General features: G+C 47.4%; 1 protein-coding gene across 4 annotated transcripts in view; it reads right to left on the bottom strand.

The window, feature by feature from the left end:
* Positions 1 to 17554, bottom strand: part of PPM1M (protein phosphatase, Mg2+/Mn2+ dependent 1M) — a 242076-nt gene that overhangs the window by 20305 nt on the left and 204217 nt on the right. The window lies entirely within an intron of this gene.

The raw sequence follows: 17554 nt of genomic DNA, 5'->3' as shown, positions 1-17554 counted from the left end.
GTGTAGAAGAGATGACAGGCTGACAAACGTCGATTGGCTTCAAACACTCAGGAGACCTGGGACTCTGCTGCAATACAGAAGGAGGAGACGCATACAGGAGTGGGAGGTGTGTAGGAAGCTGGGAAACAGCCCTCATTCAAAGGGTAAACCAGTGAATTGTGCCACAGAGCGTCCCAGCAGCAGCCAGATGCCAACACACACTGGGGCATCTTGGAATCCTATTAAAAGAGTTTGTCAGTGAGCCAGACGGGAATAGGCAGAACTGCTGTCATTTCTTTTCTCTTAGCTAGTTGAGCTTGCACGAAAGCTCAGCGAGTTAACCACGGACCCAGAGCATCTGTTATTTCGAAGCCTCGAAAGAATCACACCCCCCCTCTTGCCGGCATAAAATATAGTGCCATTATATTAGGTACGCTGGAAAGTACAATTGAAGGCGCTATATAAAGCACGTTATCGTATTCAACACAGCAAATCCGCACATGAATTTTTTATCCAAACCTTATTCTAAATGGAAAAAGACTTTGTATGTTCAGCATGGGTTGGTCATATAAAGTAAATAATGCACACATTATACATGAATGATGTAATAAGGTATAGTGTCTGATCGTTTATAAGGTTGCAAACATCAAATCGCCATCCAATATTACACATGCGGTACATTATGTATACATCTATTCTTACACGAAAACACTTCAGTCATTTCAGAAACTTGCAGCTCCGTGTTTAAAATAAGTACGAGGCGCTACGCCGGCCGAGGCGCTCGCATTTTCCCAGCTGTGTAACACTGCCCTGAAAGGGTGAATTGTAAGACGACCCGCGCACACGTACATAACACGTTTATTGTTCACTGAAGGGAGTTTACTGTCGTCAGGGTACATTTCATTTTAAGAGTCCGCGGTTTTCCTCTTTCCACCCCTTTCCTAACACTCCTTACAACTCTCAGCCTGTAAAACCCATTCTCTATAAAGTGCATTTACATTACAAGGTGTTTATGTTACAACTGCACCCTGGTGTGTGTGTGTATGCATATTTATTATGGGGCTCACTAAAGGAAGAATTCATATTTTAGGTTCTGACACCAGTGACAGCAAATGCGATTTTCAGGTCAGAGGGAACAAAAAAAATAATACAACTAACGTGGAAAAAACGAAGACGCGGCCGCAGTTTCAGGCGCATTGGTACCTGGACATTAAAGCTAGGGAAACGCGGAAAAAACGAAGACGCGGCCACAGTTTCAGGCGCATTGGTACCTGGACATTAAAGCTAGGGCGCTGCGGTGTTTCTCGTTTTAGTTTTGTAAAGAGGGAGCGCTTGTCCTTTCAGTTGCATTTTGAACCACGGAACAGACGTTGAACCTCTCAAAAAGCACAAGGCGGGGAAGTATGTGTTTTTCCCCATTTTTCGTATGATTCTTTTTATTTCCCTTTATCATATGGTGGATTGTAAATTGTGCGTTATTGTTCCTCTGCACACGACGGATCTGAACACTATAACTGCAGTCGGTTTGTTTTGCAGCATTTTTATTTGCACGTTTTGTCATTTTAATAATGCATAGTGTGACTTGGGGTATTATGTGCCCATACATCAAATTATTTGCTTCATGATTTGCAATATAAACGTGGAAACACTCTTTACTGGCAAATCCCATAGAAATACGAATACATAGCTCACATGCCCTCCCAAGATCACGCAAGTTAAAATGGCTCCTTTATGTATCATTTTTTTGTCTTTTGTCTATGGGTTTTGCGAGGGAGGCTCCAAAAGTCACCATGTAAAGGAGTTTTGCCTTAAGAAGATTGGCAGCGTTCCTGTGCTGCTCGTGCCCAGGTCGCTAAGTGGTTAATTTAAAGCTGTGCGCCCCAATAAAGCTCCCCGCGAGCATCCGGGGGGAGGGTTCGGGGAGGTCGTAGCTGAGTGCATGGATTTAGGGTGCACTTGTCCTCTGCGCACTGCCCCTTGGCCCAATTAAGAATAGGGTAGCGTTGTTAATTTTGAGAGCACTCCCTGTACTGGTCCTTACTCTTTGTCACTCCACAAAGCTGAGGGACGTCTCCCTGCCTGCCAAGGGTGAACTTGGCGCTGTGCTCCCAAGGAAAGCTACTGCAGAGCACCATAGGGCCGAGAAGTTAGTTCTTCATAGAGACACTCGACAGAGCAGAAACAACTTTCCCCCCACTATTGCCACGCCAAATCATCAAACACCAGATTTGTAATCTGGTGTTAACTCTGCCAGCTCTCAGCAGGAGACATACAAAACATGACACGTGTGCTATAGGCAGCAATCAGCTGAGATGAGTTCTATGGACTGGCTCTAAGTGATGTGAAAGGCAGCAGTGTAGAACTGGATTCCAAAAAGGCTGTTCACAACTGTAGATGGCTGTGGGATCCATATATGACGTTGCTTTGGCTAACATATGCCATTGTACCATTTACATTTTCATAATGTTTGGGTTACCTACATGTGTTGTTACAATAGCTCCTATTTTTCTTTATTATTTTAAAAAAAGGATAGTGCAATGTTTTTAAATGAAGTAATTTAATTTTGTTTCATGATCTAAAACTAGGAACAATTGTTATTAATTGCTCCCTATTTTGTAATTACATTTCTTATAGTTGGTAATTATCTTTTTTTTTTTGACACATACAAGAAGGTAAGACTAAAATAAGTAAGAGTTCAATTTGACAAAGTGCATACGATCAAACAGCAATAACATAATGTAGTAACCAAAAAGCAATTTCTACACATTAACTAATTGTGTAGGGTTATATTTTCAAAATAGTCAGTAAGCAGTGTGTGTATGTGTGGGGCTCTGTGTGTGGGGGGCTCTGTGTGTGTGTGTGTGTGGCTCTGTGTGTGTGGCTCTGTTTGTGTGTGGCTGTGTGTGTGGCGCTGTGTGTGTGTGTGTGTGGCTCTGTGTGTGTGGCTCTGTGTGTGTGTGTGTGTGTGTGGCTCTGTGTGTGTGGGGGGGCTCTGTGTGTGTGGCTCTGTGTGTGTGGCGCTGTGTGTGTGTGTGGCTCTGTTTGTGTGTGGCACTGTGTGTGTGTGTGTGGCTCTGTGTGTGTGTGTGTGTGTGTGTCTCTGTGTGTGTGTGTGTGGCTCTGTGTGTGTGTGTGTGGATAGCTTTTTTTGTGGGTCGCTCTATGTGTGGATAGCTTTTTTTTGTAGGTGGCTCTATGTGTGGGTGGATCTGTCTGTGTGAGGGTGGCTCTGTGTAGGTGGCTCTATGTGAATGACTCTGTGTGGGCGGCTCTGTGTGGGTGGGTCTGTATGTGTGTGTCGGTGGCTTTGTGTGTGTGGCTCTGTGTGGGTGTAAATGCAATAGGTCATGCATTTCCCAGCGATTAAGCTATTGGCATTGTTAATGACAATGCCATTTATTTAACGATTAAGCTATTGGCAATGTAAATGACTATGCCATTTATTTATGATTTAAAAAACATATATATATATGTCATGAGCAATGCCAATAGCTCTACCTTTAATAATGCCGAGACCATTGCATTGTAAATGCTTGTTGCCAGTATGAGACCCAGGTCATAGAATTTACTTGTTATTTTATTTTTAGAGGTATGGGGTAACCGGTATAAGCGGTAGTACCTCGGTGCTGTGTGCACCTCTTTCTCTGACAAAATTGTGGTCATCGCCCTCCAGAATCTCCCTATTTTCGGGCAGCTCCAAAAGATATGGAAAAACTCCACACACCCCTCTCCACAACGGGGGCAGGCCACTGTTCTTGTGTTAAAACATCTGTTGATGCGCCCTGGCATGAGGTATGCTCTATGAAGGACATATAAATTAACTAAGAAAAAGCTAGTGTTTCTAGTGATCTTAATTGCACTTTCTAAAAGGTCCCCTCATGTTTTACCGTCTATGGGTTCCCCCAGGTCTTCTTCCCGTCTCTGTTGTAAATCATTAAGGGAAGGGACGGTCGCATGACTGAGGCGCCTGTATAAGCATGTGACCGCTTTATATGTCCCAGCTGCGGATACTACATATTGGCACCCCTCTGATAGGGGCGGTTCTGAGAATCCTCCCCCCATTGCTTACGTATCGCCGCTGTGAAGGCAGTGTGTAACAGAAAGTCTCCCCTTGGCACATCATACCTCTCCCTAAAGTAATTAACGGGCAGCAGGACTCCTTCTTCATACAGCATTCCGATGGTGATCACCTCTGCCTCCATCCCAGCCTCCAGGCCTCGCCAGTCCTCCCTATGTGTCAGTGCCATGCAAAATGACAATGGAATATCCAGAGCATACGGGTGCTTGAGTTTGGACCTCTGTAAGCTTCTAGCCCAGCATTTGTGAATCACTTTTAATTTGGTAGTGGCATCTCTTTCCCTGATGGGCAGTCGTAACACCACCAGTGAGAGGAGATTCAGACTTGGACTTCCGGCCCTCTTTTGTGCAATCCCCGCAGCTGTCCCACAATCCAGTTTGTGAGCCATTACAACTCTGCTGCTATGTAATAATACTCAAAGTCTGGCGCTGCTAAGCCCCTTGCTATCTTTGGTCTCATTAGCGTTGGCAGCGCCACCCTGCGCCTCCCCGCAGGAATGACGTCACCATTGTTCGGAGATGCCCAAACATCCCCGCCGGGATCCAGACTGGCAGCACCCAGAAGAAATTTAATAGCCCCAGGAGCTTCACTATCTTCAGCAGCGACACCCTGCCTGTCACTTATAAGGGAAGGTTCCCCCAAAATCATAGCAAGCCTTCACCCCCCTAAGAGCCTTTCCCATGTTGCCTTCTTGTAGGTCCGCCCAGTCATGGTAGATTTGGACCCCCATGTATGGGAGGCATATGCTTTCCCATGCTACACCGTCTACAGTCGGCAGCTTTTCCCATCCCGGCGCGGTGGGGAACAGGCATGATTTCCTCCAGTTTACCTTAAGGTCTGCCACACACTCTAGCGCCAGCAGCAATTCACTGGCACCACTAAGATATTTCCCTGTGTTGCTGAGGAACAGTAACAAGTCATATGCCTACAAAGCTATATGGTAGGTTCGTCCTGATACCTCCAGTCCTTGGTATGAGTTTCCTGTCCTGGCTCTAGCAGCCAATGGCTCCATTGCCAGGGCAAACAACAGGGGTGATAAAGGACACCCCTGTCGTGTTCCCCTTTCCACCCTGTAACAAGCTGATATGAGCCTGCTGGTCCTGATCCTGGCCTTAGAATCAGTATATAGCAAAGCCGTCCATGCCACAAACCCGACCCCAATACGAATTCTCGCATCACCCGGATCAAATATGGCCATTCGAGGCTGTCAAATGTCTTCTCTATATCGCTTGCAAAGATGGCAGCTTCCTCCCTGCAGTGGGTATCCGCTTCTAGCATCTGCAGTAATCTTCGAACGTTCTTCGCCGTGTTGCGGGACAGTATGAACCCTCCCTGATCCTGGTGTATTAGGTCAGACATATATGGTGCCTCAGGTCTATCTTTTTCTACATAATCTCATGTCATAATTCTTGTAATTGAAACAGCGCAACCTCTCTACATGCTTCACCACCTTTTCTTTAGCTGCCAGCAGCTCCTTCTGTTTGTCTATGTTCTCCGGTCTCTCCATCTCAACTTCTCGTAGGCGATGTTCCGCTGATAGTGTCCCTCAAACGGGTCCTCCTCACTCCCACCATCTCAGAGATGCACCTGCCCCTGAGCACGACCTTAAAGGCATCCCACTCTGCTATTGGGCTCGAAGTAGTTCCTGCATTGTCGTCGAAGTACTGCCCGATACCTGTGGGTATTGTTGCCCATACCCCTGATCCTCTAATATGCCTCCGGTCTAAGGCACCACATGGGAATGCTCAAACTAACCCTGGACCAAACAAGCACAACCAGGAGCAGATTGTGGTCCGAGATTGTCCTTGCCAGATATTCCCTAGTCTGTATGCATTCATCCAGTGTGCATAGTATGGCATCTAACCTGACATGCAGCTCATGTAGGTGTTAGAAAGAGTAGTCCCTGTCCCCAGAGTGTTGTGCCCTCAGGGAATCTATCAGCCCCCATTGAAGTTGCCAGTTACTCCTTGCCTCTGCTGTTCTGGGAATGGGTGAGTCTTGCAGTGGAGGGTGGGAGCGATCTACACAATTATAGTCCCCACCTAGTATTAACTTGCCAATCAACACCGGTGCCAATGTTCTAGAAAGGGCTGCCAGTAAGGAGGCTTGATTTGTATTTGGGCCATAGATACTCCCAATTGGTACATCCTTTGCATCAAGCCTACCCATTAAGACTGGAAGGGGACTCCTGCTCTTACCCAGATTAGCATCCCCTAGCAAAAGCTGAGTAATTTGTATAGTACACTTGGCCCCTCCATCTGCGTTGCAGATGGAGGGGCCTTCCTTTGCATTTATATGTGTCTCCTGTAACATTGTGATTTGTGCCCCCCTGCGTACTACGTATGCATGTGTCTTGTGGCGCTGTGTAATAGTGTGCATTCATCAGACATTATACGAGACACACTTAAAGTCTATGGCAGATGCCATTGGGCTGGTATTAAACGCTAACTGATTTCCTACCCCAGACACGCCTGGCACTTAAATGAAACCCCTGAAACAAACAAACTTCCCAACTCCCCCTCCCCAGGACAGGTAAAAGTAGTCCCGCTCCCATCCAAACTAATAAACGTCTCTTCTGACTTTGTGGTTGTTGTGGTGGCTGTCAACAGAACCCAGGGACCCAGCCGCCCAGTACTCCCCCACTCTCAGCACTTATTTTCTGCCCCAGCTCCCCCTATAATCACCCCCTGCTAACTCCATGTGGAGCCCCTCTGTCTCTTTTCCAAGAGATCACCAAAAGGATATAGTCTACTGGAACCTGCAGTCCATGCTTTCAGCAGTTCTCGCGTAGGCGATTTCATCAGCCGTGTTAGGCGTTACTTTTTCCGAGTCTTCTGCTGCACTGGTTACTTGAAAGCAATCCGATTGTCCCTCCTCTCAGTCACTGCAAGTTGATCTGGGGCTAGAGTCCGACTGACTGAGCTCTGCTACCGCTTTGAGGGCCTTGTGTTGTTCTACTCGAGCTTTTGTTGAGGACGGTCCCCGCTAGGAATGTGGTTCTCTGCCTCTGAACCTCCCTGGTGAAGTCGGGGAACACCATTACTTTGCTATTCCCGATCTGGAGGTTATTTTTCTGTCTGGCCTGTTTAAGGATATAGTCTCGATCTTTGAAGTGAAATAAGTGGGCCACTATTGGCCCTGGCAGAGGGGCCGGCCTGGGTGCTCTGGATGGAACTTTATGTGCCCTCTCTAGCGCATATAATGGCGAAAGCCCCTCCGGGGCCACTTCTCTTTTGAGCCAGTCCTCCAGAAACTGCATCATATTGTTTCTTTCTTCCCTCTCCCCGAGATATTTGCCTTCCTGTCCTCACTTCTAGGATCCAAACCTTAGCTTTAATGTCTGTGAGGGATTTAAGCAATTCTGTTACCTCTGCAGGAAGGTCCAAGATTGTCCATTCATTGTTTGGTACTATCTCCGCTAGACAACGATGGTCATCTTTCAGTAGGCTCAGGTCAGTGTCAATGGTATCGATCCTTGATTCCAGCGCTTCTTGAGAGGCTGTGATGGCCTCCATAATGGCGAGAAGTGGAGGTGTCTTTCCTTGTTTCTGGGCTGTTGACTTCCTCTTCCGTCTGGGCATTCCCACCCCCCATACTGAGGGTACTGTGTCCTCTCCTCTTTGGCACTTTCCCCATATTCGCCAACGGCCTCACCTCCCTTTTGGTTGGACGTCGGATGGGGGGATGGTTGGCAGCCCCCTGTCTCTCTCTGCACTCCTCAGTACCACCAGGGAGCTCCACCCGGTGCTTCCCTATAATCTCCTGTGTTTTCCAGACCTGTCCAGCCTGCTCAGCAGATTATGGAACGCTGTCTACAGTCCCCGTTGTCCCGGGAGTGGTTTTGGTGTTGGAAGCTTCCCAGTCCACCTAAATCCTCAGGGCGGAATGACGGGCCGTTCGCCTGGCTGCTCGCCTCTATGCTCTGTGGGCTGTGCAATTTCTGGCCTTGCCTGGCCCTTCCTCTGTTGATGCCTGGGGCTCACACTGGGTCTCCCACCGTCTAGTTCTCCAATTTCACACTCCACCCCATTCTCGCACTGGCTGGTACGGTGTCTGTAGTATCTCCGGCATTACCTGGTTCCCTGGTCTGTATCTCGAGGTTGTTGTGGGCCCTCTCACTCCCCATTATAGTCTCTTTCTCCGGGGTTCTCCATGCTTTACCAGCTTGTGACTGCAATCGTGGGCCCTGGGGCGCTTCCCACTAGCCCCCTCTGCCAACTGCACTACAGTCTTGTATTGGGCCTCCTCTCAGCCCTCCCGGATGGTCAGGCCTCCGCTCGCTGGGTTGCCTCCCACCTGAACTGCTGCAGGCCCCTCACCACCGCCGTTCTATGCACTTCGTAGCTCCTGCTATCCTACGGCAAAGTTCCTATTTCTGCTTGTAGGCTCCTCTTCCGACTGCGCTGATCACTTTGCCTTCTTCATGATCCCCGCACTCTCTTTCGGGCTACTGAGGGCAGGCAGGTCCCGGAGTTCTCCAAGCCTGTGGTTGCTCCTGCTCACCTGCAACACCTCTACGCTCCGGGCATCACTCGCGTTCTCCCACTTGTCACAGCCTCCTCAGCTCTTCCGGCACTAGCATCTCTTAGGGAAATCTGGACCACCCCCTGGTGATTTCCACTGGGCTCAGCTGTCCAGTGCACTCCCTGCAGCCCGCCTTCACTGCTGTGATTGTGCTGTCTCCTCGCCTCCGCTTAGCTGCTCCTGTGCTTCCAGGGCCCCCACTCACCACCACTGATTGCCGCCTATGCTGCTTCACTGATGGCTACCTGCACTCTTCAGGGTAGCAGCGGGTTTCCGAGGTATTATTTAGGGCGTCCGGCAATTAGCTGATCTCGCTGTGTTCTCTGCCCGTGGGCTCCCGACTTCAGCGCTCGTTCTGCGTGGCGGGCGCCATTTTGTCTGTGGCCTCCCAGGATCTTCCTTTACCTAATCCCGCATTTCTCGCTATCTGCGGCACGGGACCCTTCCCCCCAGGCCTTTATATACTTGCTCCAGGGCTCTTCCACTGCTGTTCCATCGAGAATATAGTGGGGCTGGGGCTCAGGATTCTGGCGGATGGGGGTTTCCCTGGGCAGAGCTCAGTGGTCCGCTCCCGGCTACATTGGCGCCTAGCCACGCCTGAAGAAGCAGGCCTACTTGTGGCAGCCATTAACCATGTATTTCACTGGGTGGCCTTGAAGTAACCTACAGCCATGTTGATGTCTGAATGGGCATTGAATCTCTCCACGTAGCAATTTCAATTTCATTGCTCCAAGGAGCAATTTCGCCGAAGAGCGAAGGTTCTGTAGATCTGGTGGTCGAAGATTTGCCTTCCTCGGCCCCAAACTCTGGAACTCCCTCCCTCGGCCCCAAACTCTGGAACTCCCTCCCTCTCCCAGTTAGGATTTCTGGTTCTCTCATCCAATTTCGCAAATCTCTAAAAACCTGGCTTTTCCCACAACCCAGCTAAATTCCTTCTGTTTCCTCTCCATGTACCCTTTCAGCGCCATGATACCCACGGTGATAGTGCGCTCTATAAATACCCCCTTAACATAACATAACACGTCACCCTGGACTCCTTTATCCCATCTTGCTATTGTTGCTGCCATCATAACTTTACCTGTTTCAAATATGAAATTAACAATTGCTCATCAGTTGTCTGTACTCCTCCCTTCTAATTATTCATATTCTTGCATACATGCAACCACAAAAGCCTGGGTTCTCTTCAAACCTCAGGGAAATAATAAACTCATTCATAGTTTTTGCTCTCCTCAAAATCTGAAGCAAAACCCCACCTGGATTGCAAAACCTGCTTCTCATCTACAATCAAAAATACATGAAACACTTCAAAGTTGCCGACTTAAAAATAATATCACACAAACTCAAATACTTATTACATGGTTTAAAAAAACCTTCCCTCCATCTGAATGAACGATACATAGTCCTTCTTGACTGCTTTAATATCATGCTTTATAGCACTCTGCAAACTCAACTATTCCTATTTATCAATCTGCTTCTATCACTGGCTACTACAGTGGACCCATTAGTCACAGTCTTTTTTTTAATTATTTCAAATCTTTTTTATTGAAGATTGAAAAACAGAAAGCAAAGACAATACAGTAAGTCTTCCAATACATAGATTAATACAGCCGTGGCAATAAATGACGCCTACATTAGTCACAGTCTTGAAATGAAATGAAATGAAAGTAAATTTATAAACGCGCAACTTTGCCCAAAGGCATCAAGGCGCCTAACAAAAAAAAAAATCAGAAAAAGGAAAGAAAAGGCTAAACCAAAAGCTAAGGGTATGCTTTACCAAAGAGCCATGTTTTTAAAGCTTTTCTGAAAGAAGGCATTGAGGGTAAAATCCTGATCTCCAAGGGAACGATATTCCACCATCTTGGAGCAAGATTGGAAAAGGCTCTGCCTCCCCATTTAGCTCTACGCACTCGAGGCACAGTAAGGAGCAATTTCGCCGAAGAGCGAAGGTTCCTCGCAGGAAAATACGGGGAAGGGAGATTTTTTATACCTCCAGTCTCTTTCCTGTTTAAGGCACGATACACCAGGCATAACACTTTAAATGAAATCCTGGCGTCGATAGGGAGCCAGTGCAAAGATTTCCTGGCAGCGGTCGCAGACGACCTTTTCGGGAGGTCCAGGACAAACTTCGCCGCAGCATTTTGCACCGATTGAAGACCTCGCAACAGACCTTTATTAGCTCCGGCATATAAAGCATTGCAATAGTCGAGCCGAGATGTTATCAAAGCTACGACAGTTTGTTTCCGAGCTTGCACCGACAAATAATACTTGATTTTGCGCAAGATTGCAATGATGCCCCAGCAGGTAGAAATAGTCCGCCTTACTTGAAGAGCCATGTCAAGGGAGGGATCAATCATGACCCCCAGATTTCGTGCTGCCCGAGTTGGAGCTGGACAGGTCCCCAGGGATTCGGGCCACCATTCCGCCGACCAGATGTCTTCCTTCTCGCCGAATACGAGGATCTCCGTCTTTTCACCATTTAGCCGCAGTGAATTGTTAATCATCCACAAGGCAACTGCCTCCATACAGAGTCTAAACTTGGAGGCAGAGGAGCTGACAGGCTGGGCGAGAGACAGTAAGATCTGCGTATCATCGGCGTACGACACTACCTCCATCCCGAAAGATCTGATGAGCCTGGCCAGGGGGGTCACATAGATATATCGGGCTTAACGCTGAACCCTGTGGGACCCCCCAATTCAGCGGCAGGGATGGAGATAGGAACTCTCCCAGCTTCACTCTCTGTTCCCTCTGGTCCAGGAAAGAGGCCAACAAGCTTAACGCGTGCCCCTCCACACCTATCTCCCTCAAACGAGATGTTAAAACGAGGGGAGACAGGGTGTCAAACGCAGCTGTGAGATCCAGAAGGATCAGCAACGTACTTCCGCCCTTATCGACCGTGGTCCGGATATTATCAAGCACCACGGTCAGAGCGGATTCCGTGCTATGACCCCTCCGGAAACCATGCTGCGAGTGATCCAAATGACCAGCGGAATCCAGAAAGGAAGAAAGATGCTGGTGTAGAAGGATGTCCAGCATCTTTGCTGGGGCTGGGAGCAGCGAAATGGGGCGGAAGTTTTTCAGCACTCCTGGGTCCAATGACGGCTTCTTCAAGAGCGGCTTCACAACCGCTTTCTTCCATTGGGAAGGAAAGATGCCTTCACATAAGGCCTTATTCATAATTTGAAGTAGCGGGGGCAGGAGGGTTTCCTTACATTGTTTAAGAATATGAAGAGGACAGGGATCGAGGGGTGAGCCGGATTTGATCTTGGTCATGAGGACTTCTAATTCCTGTAAAGAAAGTAAAGGAAAGCTAGACAGCGAGATCGAATTTGCCGGTCCGACTGGCTCAGTAGAAGAGGAGATCTGAGGAACGGGGAGGGCAGATGGAGATGCAGAGATCCTTTGGAGCTCAAGAGTCGAAACAATACCATCAATTTTGTCCTGAAAGAATTCGGCTATGTTATCACAAAGCTGCTGTCAATTAATAACAGGATCAGGGGTCTTCAAAGTGATTAAAGAGTCGACAATGTTAAAAAGCTCTTTCGGTGAAGTAAGAGCCCCAGTGAGGTTTGAAAAATATTCTTGTTTAATTCTAATGAGCTCCATCCTGTATTCCCTCAGAAGATTTTTATGAGATTCTCTATCCTCCATGTTCCCACTGGATCTCCAACATCGTTCCCGCTTTCTGCAGGCTTGTCTTAGTAGCCTTAGGGACTCAACATACCAGGGAGCCGATGGCCTTTTTCTAGCACTATAGCGCAAAGAGAGAGGTGCAAGCACATCCAGCGCTGCAGAGGTAACGTCTTCAAACCTCTGTACCGCGGAGTCAACGTCCTCATCTCTTAGGATTAATAAGGTAGAGGTTAATGGCGCCAAAGAATCGTTAGTCACCTTCCTCAGATTCCGCTTAAGTTCCATTTTGCTGGGGCCTTTCGGTATATTATTAGTAAGAGTGGTCTCCAATAACAGTGGAATGGCGAAATGATCTGACCAGGAAAGCGACATAGGTGCTTCAACTGACAGCCGTCTATCATTTGTAAAAACTCCATCCAAAGTATGGCCCGCCTGATGGGTGGCACCCTTGACTAATTGCTTCAAGCCACAGGCAGATAAAGTATCTAGGAGGCAGAGAGTATCATTTACCTCTGAATTTTCCAAATGGAAATTCATGTCTCCCAGAACTGTAACAGACTCGGATCCAAAATATGGTTCCAGAATAGTGAGCAAATGGTGAGTGAAATCCGCTCTGGGCCCTGGGGGTCTATATATAAGCACCCCCTTAAACGGGATGGAGTGAGATGCACTGATGGAAAAGTGCATAGCCTCGATATCCTCACCGGGAACAGATAAAGGCGTCGTGTGACACGAATAAGAGTCCCTATGCAGGATACCAAGCCCCCCGCCAACACGTCCCACTCTATCCAGCCTAACCAAGGTATAACCATCTGGGACCGCCTCAACGAGATCAGGCCCCGAGGATTCCTTGGCCCATGTTTCCGTTATAAAAACCCAGGAGGGGTTATTTACCCCGACAAAGTCTTTAAACGAGACATTATTCCTAATCAAAGATCTAGCGTTAATCAGATAGCCAAGCTCTCTGGTTGTATCTGAAGGACGGTCCGCCAAAGGGATTGTATTAGAATATCGGCATGAGGGCCCAGCAACAATGCAATGGGACCTAGAACATCCACAAGTAGAGGACAAACGTACAGCCTCCGGGGGGAACGTATAATGGCAAGGTAGTCGAGCCGGTTTCAGATCTAACAGTACCTTGAGAGGATACCAGAGTCGTATGGCGTGGCTCCTAAAACCGTTAGGCGACCCCATGTCCAGCGCGTCCTTGGCGCGGACGGGCTGGACTCTGGCGTGACTCCGGCGTTACTACGGCACACACGCCGTGCGCATGCGCCGTGCGCTAGCATCCTTGCATTAAAATAAGGCTCAGACCAGTCAACCTGACTGCTGGAGCGCTAACCTGCACTGGCCTCAAGCGTCCCTTTCTGACCCCTAAGATGGCGTCAAGGGTGACGAAGAGCACACAGAAGACCCGCTAAATTGCGGTGAGGACCCAATTTAACGTGCAAGTATGTGGGCGGCAGTTTTAAAATCAAGGTTACATTAAAAAGAAAGTCAAAGCAAATACAAAAACGGGAATTTATAAAATTACAGCGCTTTAAGCAAAGCGGTAACGCGCAGCAAAGGGTAGCCTTATCAAGGCTGACCTTACCTCTAGACTGCCCTTAAATACACTTCACGCTTCGCGCTTGCCTCAGACCAGTCAACCTGACTGCTGGAGCGCTAACCTGCACTGGCCTCAAGCGTCCCTTTCTGACCCCTAAGATGGCGTCAAGGGTGACGAAGAGCACACAGAAGACCCGCTAAATCGCGGTGAGGACCCAATTTAACGTGCAAGTATGTGGGCGGCAGTTTTTAAAATCAAGGTTACATTAAAAAGAAAGTCAAAGCAAATACAAAAACGGGAAATTATAAAATTACAGCGCTTTAAGCAAAGCGGTAACGCGCAGCAAAGGGTAGCCTTATCAAGGCTGACCTTACCTCTAGACTGCCCTTAAATACACTTCACGCTTCGCGCTTGCCTCAGACCAGTCAACCTGACTGCTGGAGCGCTAACCTGCACTGGCCTCAAGTGTCCCTTTCTGACCCCTAAGATGGCGTCAAGGGTGACGAAGAGCACACAGAAGACCCGCTAAATCGCGGTGAGGACCCAATTTAACGTGCAAGTATGTGGGTTGGCGTCAAGGGTGACGAAGAGCACACAGAAGACCCGCTAAATCGCGGTGAGGACCCAATTTAACGTGCAAGTATGTGGGCGGCAGTTTTAAAATCAAGGTTACATTAAAAAGAAAGTCAAAGCAAATACAAAAACGGGAATGTATAAAATTACAGCGCTTTAAGCAAAGCGGTAACGCGCAGCAAAGGGTATCCTTATCAAGAACTCAATCCGTTACTATATAACTCAAAGAGAACATTAACCAAATTTACCACAGAAGCCTCAAGGAGAATTGTATTCCCCATCTACACCTCTTAAAAGCCCTTTGTCAGCTCTGAATAAAAATGTCTCCTCCTGCACCATCGTCATCAAACTTGATAAGCATGGCTGTGACATACAAAATTGGGTCACCACCACCACTCAACACACTTCCTTCCTCATCAACATCCTCTGAATCATCACTGATGGAGGAAAAGGATAACCCATGACTTTGCTCCAATCCTTTAAAAGTGTCTCTCCCCAATGTGTTTGAATCCAGGCACCAACTGTTATAGCACTGTAACTTTGTTGTCAACCTGGACTCAAAGAGATTTTTCTCGAGAGGCCCACACAACAGCTTGATTCTCCGAAACACTAGAGGATTCAAATTCCAATTGCTGCAATCTCTTAAGTACCTCAAATTCAAATCAGATGTCACATTCTTCTGCCCTTAGTGCGATACTGTGTTCTAGGAAATAATGCCAAACATGCTTTGCTATTTCTAGTAACTGCCTTACCTAGCTTATGCCCTGGCGGTTTATACCAGACTGCAGACACACCGTCTGCACATAACAGTGACCTTTTCATTCAAGCTCTGTCAAAACACTTTCATGAAAATGGACATGTTTTCATCTCTAAACAATGTTATGAGCTAAAGTCTCTCCTCTACTTTCCACGTGCTGCCTGTTTTGTACTCTCCCAGATAAGTTGCCCATCAATAATTGCTTACATTGTCTCCAAAACAAAATGCCATGCCTCTAGATTTCTTAAACATCGTTATAACTTCTTTCACACTCCCTCTGGCAGTATTGTCTGTTCTCAGTACAACTGCCCTCTCCACAAGCCCTTGCTCCAACATATGTCTTACATATGTCTTACCAAATTAAATTATTCCATCAATGGCTTACATCCCGAGGCATTAAAAGAATTCCTGCACATAAACAATGAACTTCACACCTCTCTGCCTATTTCCAGTCGCTAGACCTTCATAAAATATCAAGGTGGTGATGCTAGGCCAAAAGTACATCTTGTGAACTGATAAAGCTGACCTGACCATCTGACCTGCGAGAAAGGAACACTTTCCTTTTGGGACCATCTTCATCAACCTCCGTCATGCAAAATGTACCTCAAAAAATGGATTTCCTCGGGGGCGTGGCTTGCGCGCCGCTTCAGCATGGCGGACTGCGCTTGAGCTCCGAGGCGAGTTCTCCCGTCGGGCTGTTTTCTTCGTTCCCCGACTGCCCCTGTGAGTGGAACAGACAGCATTCAGCAGCGGAATGTGAAGGGAGCTGATTTACGAGGTTTCCTGCTGCCTTTGTCACCGGCTACATGCTTTCTGCCTGACGCTCGTTTTTCCTCACAGACGGCCGCCATTTCCTGCTCCTGACGCAGATGACATTTCTCTTCAAGGATGCTGTTGGCGCTACAATGTTTCAGGTCGTGGTGTCTGCCGAGGGTGTTTCTTATATAATGCCTGCACTTGGTAACATTTTTTCCTTTTTTTTGCTATTTTCTTGCTGCTTGGCTGGGAATTAAGGTGCCTACGCGCTATTTTTCTCTAAGTTCGGCTATCTCATTCAGGTGTGGGTTTTTCTCCTGCGACCTCCATGGTGTGCCCTCCTGATTTATTTGTGGCTCTATCATTTCTTGGCTACATGTCTGCCTGCATATAAGTCAGCCGATATTATCTTATTAGCGCCCATTGAGCTCAGTGTGTTATCTTTCTCATTTTGGACTGAAGTCTGAGCAGTTTTTGCTCTTCTCTTTCCTTCACGTGGCTGCATATTTTTTCTTTGTAGTTGCTTCCTCATGGCTGCAAGTATGGGTCGTTCCACGAGTAACAAAGACTCTAAAGATGTGGGCACGTCACTGAAGAGACTTAAGGCTGTGTCTCCTACACGCTGGACACCATTTTAACGCGCCTTAATGAGGTGCATGATATTGCGCAGTCAACAAAAACTAATACGGATTTGCTGCAGGTGGAGGTGTCTGCTATCAGAAATGACTTTAAAGCCCTCTCTCTTCGTGTATCTGCCACGGAATCACGAATCAGTTCTGCAGAGGATGGTATGCAGAAACACTCCAGATCCATCAACCACATGGAGCGCTCAATGGCGGCATTGCGAAGAGATCTCACTGAGCAGGAAGATCGCAACCGTAGATCTAACCTACGCATTTTTGGCCTGCCGGAAGATTCAGAGAAATCATCTTCATCTATGATAGAGTTGTTATCTCATTGGATTCCGGACACCTTACAAATCTCATTCCTCAGAGAGTTTGAGATAGAAAGGGCACATCGTGTTCCAACGTTTCGGTCTAAATCGGCTACCCAGCCAAGAGCAGTTATTTTTAAGCCTTTGCGACATCAGCATACTGAACAGATTCTCTCTCATATGCGCAAAACTAAACAAGTCATCTGGAATGGTCAGCGAATCTCAATTTCTCAGGACTTTGCCAGAGATACGGTTCTAAGGAGGAAGGGCTTCCTCAATCTTCGGAAGCGTTTGTCAGAAATGGCCATTCCCTTTTCTTTTTCTGGTCCATCGAAGTTCCGCATTACTTATAAAGGACGTTCTAGAATTTTCGATGAACCGGCTGATTTATCTACATTTCTGGACAACCAATTGGAGATAGAGATGGAGATTCAGAAAGCGACTTTGCAGGCTTCGGGTGCCTCGGGCACTTGATTTGTCTTTTTCTGTCGTTTGGATGTACTTTTTTGCAGGCCTGGGTCTCCCCTCTCTCATGTTCAGCTTCTATGATGCTCTTCACTTCCAGGGTTGTTTGCTAGACTATTTCTGCTCTTCTGGTGTTTACACTGCTTCCTGTTCTCTCCTTTTGTTCCAGAGTATTACTCTTTAGCTTGCGTTCTGTTTTTCTTGCTCTTTTTTCTGTCGTTGTTGAACCCAAGCTATTTTTCTCTTTTCTAGTCGCTTACTTCTTGCTAGTTACCTTATTTTTTCTCATTTTTGTCTTCTTTCGGTCTT

The sequence above is a fragment of the Lissotriton helveticus genome, chromosome 9 (genome assembly GCF_964261635.1).
Source record: "Lissotriton helveticus chromosome 9, aLisHel1.1, whole genome shotgun sequence".
NCBI lineage: Eukaryota > Metazoa > Chordata > Amphibia > Caudata > Salamandridae > Lissotriton > Lissotriton helveticus.
Note: the sequence above shows the minus strand (reverse complement) of the source record. Positions and strands in the feature narration are given on the sequence as shown.